The sequence below is a fragment of the Triticum aestivum genome, chromosome 1B (genome assembly GCF_018294505.1).
Source record: "Triticum aestivum cultivar Chinese Spring chromosome 1B, IWGSC CS RefSeq v2.1, whole genome shotgun sequence".
NCBI lineage: Eukaryota > Viridiplantae > Streptophyta > Magnoliopsida > Poales > Poaceae > Triticum > Triticum aestivum.
The window spans coordinates 425,233,008-425,238,796 of record NC_057795.1 but is presented as its reverse complement, the minus strand read 5'-3'; positions in this window follow the sequence as shown (position 1 = coordinate 425,238,796).

The following is a 5,789-nucleotide window of genomic DNA, read 5'->3' as shown; positions in this document are numbered from 1 at the left end:
GCCTGGGTATTTGATACTGGTTCTGTTGTTCATATTTGCAACTCGAAACATGGTCTAAGGATTAAGCGAAGATTGGCTAAGGACAAGGTGATGATGCGCATGGGAAATGGTTCCAAAGTCGATGTGATCGCGGTCGTCACGCTACCTCTACATCTACCTTCGGGATTAGTTTTAGACCTGAATAATTGTTATTTGGTGCTAGCGTTGAGCATGAACATTATATCTGGATCTTGTTTGATGCAAGATGGTTATTCATTTAAATCGGAGAATAATGGTTATTCTATCTATATGAGTAATATCTTCTGTGGTCATGCACCCTTGATGAGTGTTATATTTTTATTGAATCTCGATAGTAGTGATACACATATTCATAATATTGAAGCAAAAATATATAAGTTCAATAATGATAGTGCAACTTATTTGTGGCACTGTCGTTTGGGTCATATCGGTGTAAAGCGCATGAAGAAACTCCATACTGATGGACTTTTGGAATCACTTGATTATGAATCACTTGGTGCTTGCAAACCATGCCTTATGGGCAAGATGACTAAAACTCCATTCTCCGAAATAATGGAATGAGCTACTGACTTATTGGAAATAATACATATCAATGTATGCGGTCCAATGAGTATTGAGGCTCGTGGTGGGTATCATTATTTTCTTACCTTCACAGATGATTTGAGCAGATATGGTTATATCTACTTAATGAAGCATAAGTCTTAAACATTTGAGAAGTTCAAAGAATTTCATAGTGAAGTGGAAAATCATCGTAACAAGAAAATAAAGTTTCTACGATCTGATCGTGGAGGAGAATATTTGAGTTACGAGTTTGGTCTTCATTTGAAACAACATGGGATAGTTTCACAATTAACGCCACCTGGAACACCACAGTGAAATGATGTGTCTGAACATCGTAACCGTACTTTATTGGATATGGTGCGATCTATGATGTCTCTTACTAATTTACCGCTATCGTTTTGGGGTTATGCTTTAGAGACGGCTGCTATCACTTTAAATATGCACCATCAAAATCCATTGAGACAACGCCTTATGAACGGTTGTTTGGCAAGAAACCAAAGTTGTCGTTTCTTAAAGTTTGGGGTTGTGATGCTTATGTGAAAAAGCTTCATCCTGATAAGCTCAAACCCAAATTGGAGAAGTGCGTCTTCATAGGATACCCAAAGGAAACTGTTGGGTACACCTTCTATCACAGATCCGAAGGCAAAATCTTTGTTGCTAAAAATGGATCCTTTCTAGAGAAGGAGTTCCTCTTGAAAGAAGTGAGTGGGAGGAAAGTAGAACTTGATGAGGTAATTGTATCTTCTCCCTTATTGGAAAGTAGTTCATCACAGAAATCAGTTCCTGTGATTCCTACACCAATTAGTGAGAAGCTAATGATGATGATCATGAAGCTTCAGATCAAGTTACTACCGAACCTCGTAGGTCTTCCAAAGTAAGGTCCACACCAGAGTGGTACGGTAATCCTGTTCTGGAAGTCATGCTACTAGACCATGATGAACCTACGAACTATGAGGAAGCGATGATGAGCCCAGATTCCGTGAAATGGCTTGAGGCCATGAAATCTGAGATGGGATCCATGTATGAGAACAAAGTGTGGACTTTAGTGGACTTGCCCGATGATCGGCAAGCCATAGAAAATAAATGGATCTTTAAGAAGAAGACCGACGCAGATGGTAATGTTACTGTTTACAAAGCTCGACTTGTTGCAAAAGGTTTTCGACAAGTTCAAGGAGTTGACTACGATGAGACTTTCTCACCCGTAGGGATGCTTAAATTTGTCCGAATCATGTTAGCAATTGCTGCATTTTATGATTATGAAATTTGGCAAATGGATGTCAAAACTGCATTCCTGAATGGATTTCTGGAAGAAGAGTTGTATATGATGCAACCAGAAGGTTTTGTCGATCCAAAGGGTGCTAACAAAGTGTGCAAGCTCTAGCGATCCATTTATGAACTGGTGCAAGCCTCTCGGAGTTGGAATAAATGTTTTTATAGTGTGATCAAAGCATATGGTTTTATACAGACTTTTGGAGAAGCCTGTATTTACAAGAAAGTGAGTGGGAGCTTTGTAGCATTTCTGATATTATATTTGGATGACATATTGTTGATTGGAAATGATATAGAATTTCTGGATAGCATAAAGGGATACCTGAATAAGAGTTTTTCTATGAAAGACCTTGGAGAAGCTGCTTACATATAGGGCATCAAGATCTATAGAGATAGATCAAGATGCTTAATTGGACTTTCACAAAGCACGTACCTTGATAAAGTTTTGAAGAAGTTTAAATGGATCAGTCAAAGAAAGAGTTCTTGCCTGTATTACAAGGTGTGAAGTTGAGTTAGACTCAATGCCCGACCACTGTAGAAGATAGAGAGAAAATGAAAGTCATTCCCTATGCTTCAGCCATAGGTTCTATCATGTATGCAATGTTGTGTACCAGACCTGATGTGTGCCTTGCTATAAGCATAGCAGGGAGGTACCAAAGTAATCCCGGAGTGGAGCACTAGACAACGGTCAAGAACATCCTGAAATACCTGAAAAGGACTAAGGATATGTTTCTCGTTTATGGAGGTGAAAAAGAGCTCGTCGTAAACGTTTATGTTGATGTAAGCTTTGACACTAATCTGGATGACTCTAAGTCACAAACCAGATACCTATTTTTATTGAATGGAGGAGCTGTCAGTTGGTGCAGTTCCAAGCACAGCGTCGTGGCGAGATCTACGTGTGAAGCGGAGTACATTGCTGCTTCGGAAGCAGCAAATGAAGGAGTTTGGATGAAGGAGTTTATATCAGATCTAGGTGCCATACCTAGTGCATCGGGTCCAATGAAAATCTTTTGTGACAATACTGGTGCAATTGCCTTGGCAAAGGAATCCAGATTTCACAAGAGAACCAAGCACATCAAGAGACGCTTCAATTCCATCTGTCATCAAGTGTCGGAAGTGGACATAGAGATTTGCAAGATACACATGGATCTGAATGTTGCAGACCCATTGACTAAGCCTCTTCCACGAGCAAAACATGATCAACACCAAAGCTCCATGGGTGTTAGAATCATTACTATGTAATCCAGATTATTGACTCTAGTGCAAGTGGGAGACTGAAGGAAATATGCCCAGAGGCAATAATAAATTATTATTTATTTCCTTAATTCATGATAAATGTTTATTATTCATGCTAGAATTGTATTAACCGAAAACTTAGTACATGTTTGAATACATAGACAAAACATATAGTCCCTAGTATGCCTCTACTTGACTAGCTCGTTGATCAAACATGGTTATTTTCCTAATCATAGACATGTGTTGTCATTTGATGAACGGGATCACATCATTAGGAGAATGATGTGATGGACATGACCCATCCGTTAGCTTAGCATTATGATCGTGTCAGTTTCATTGCTACTGCTTTCTTCATGACTTATACAAGTTCATCAGACTATGAGATTATGAAACTCCTGAATACCGGAGGAACACTTTGTGTGCTACCAAATGTCACAATGTAAATGGGTGATTATAAAGGTGCTCTACAGGTGTCTCCGAAGGTGTTTTTTGGGTTGGCATATATCGAGATTAGGATTTGTCACTCCGTATTTCGGAGAGGTATCTCTAGGCCCTCTCAGTAATACTCATCACTATAAGCCTTGCAAGCATTGCGACTAATAAGTTAGTTGCAGGATGAAGTATTACGAAACGAGTAAAGAGACTTGCCGGTAACGAGATTGAACTAGGTATGGCGATACCGACGATCGAATCTCGGGCAAGTAACATACCGATGACAAAGGGAACAACGTATGTTATTATGTGGTTTGACAGATAAAGATCTTCGTAGAATATGTAGGAACCAATATGAGCATCCAGGTTCCGCTATTGGTTATTGACCGGAGACGTGTCTCCGTCATGTCTACATAGTTCTCGAACCCGTAGGGTCCGCACGCTTAACGTTCGATGACGATTGGTATTATGAGTTTATGTGATATGTTGTACCGAAGGTTGTTTGGAGTCCCGGATATGATCACGGACATGACGAGGAGTCTCAAAATGGTCGAGACATAAAGATTGATATATTGGACGGCTATGTTCATGAAGGAAATATGCCCTAGAGGCAATAATAAAGTTATTATTTATTTCCCCATATCATGATAAATGTTTATTATTCATGCTAGAATTGTATTAACCGGAAACATGATACATGTGTGAATACATAGACAAACATATAGTCACTAGTATGCCTCTACTTGACTAGCTCATTAATCAAAGATGGTTATGTTTCCTAACCATAGACATGTGTTGTCATTTGATTAATGGGATCACATCATTAGGAGAATGATGTGATTGACATGACCCATTCCGTTAGCCTAGCACTTGATCGTTTAGTATATTGCTATTGCTTTCTTCATGACTTATACATGTTCCTGTAACTATGAGATTATGCAACTCCCGTTTACCGGAGGAACACTTTGGGTACTACCAAACATCACAACGTAACTGGGTGATTATAAAGGATTACTACAGGTGTCTCCAAAGGTACATGTTGAGTTGGCGTATTTCGAGATTAGGTTTTGTCACTCCGATTGTCAGAGAGGTATCTCTGGGCCCTCTCGGTAATGCACATCACTATAAGCCTTGCAAGCAATGTGACCAAGGAGTTGGTTACGGGATGATGCATTACGTACCGACTAAAGATACTTGCCGGTAACGAGATTGAACTAGGTATTGGATACCGACGATCAAATCTCGGGCGAGTAACATACCGATGACAAAGGGAACAATGTATGTTGTTATGCGATTTGACCGATAAAGATCTTCGTAGAATATGTAGGAACCAATATGGGCATCCAGGTTTCGCTATTGGTTATTGACCGAGAATAGTTCTAGGTCATGTCTACATAGTTCTCGAACCTGTAGGGTCCGCACGCTTAACGTTACGATGACAGTTTTATTATGAGTTTATAAGTTTTGATATACCGAAGTTTGTTCAGAGTCCCGGATGTGATCAAGGACATGACGAGGAGTCTCGAAATGGTCGAGACATAAAGATTGATATATTGGACGACTATATTCGGACACCGGAAGTGTTCCGGACGTTGTCGGAGAAAACCGGAGTGCCGGAGGGTTACCGGAACCCCCCGGGGAGAGATAATGGGCCACATGGGCCTTGGTGGGAAGAGAGAGGGGCGGCCAGGGTGGGCCGCGCGCTCCCTCTCCCTCTGGTCCAAATTGGACTAGGAGGGGGGCGGCGCCCCCCTCTTTCCTTCCCCCCTCTTCCCCTTCCTTCCCCCTCCTAGTAGGAGTAGGAAAGGGGGAGTCCTACTCCTACTAGGAGGAGGACTCCTCCTCCTTGGCGCGCCCACAAGGGCCGGCCGGCCTCCCCCCTCCCTCCTTTATATACGGGGGCAGGGTGCACCCCAGGACACACAAGTTGATCTACGGATCGTTCCTTCACCGTGTGTGGTGCCCCCCTCCACCATATTCCACCTTGGTCATATCGTCGCGGAGTTTAGGCGAAGCCCTGCGCCGGTAGAACATCATCATCGTTACCACGCCATCGTGCTGACGGAACTCATCCCCGAAGCTTTGCTGGATCGGAGCCCGGGGATCGTCATCGAGCTGAACGTGTGCTGAACTCGGAGGTGCCATACGTTTGGTGCTTGGATCGGTCGGATCGTGAAGACGTACGACTACATCAACCGCGTTGTCATAACGCTTCCGCTTACGGTCTACGAGGGTACGTGGACAACACTCTCCCCTCTCGTTGCTATGTCATC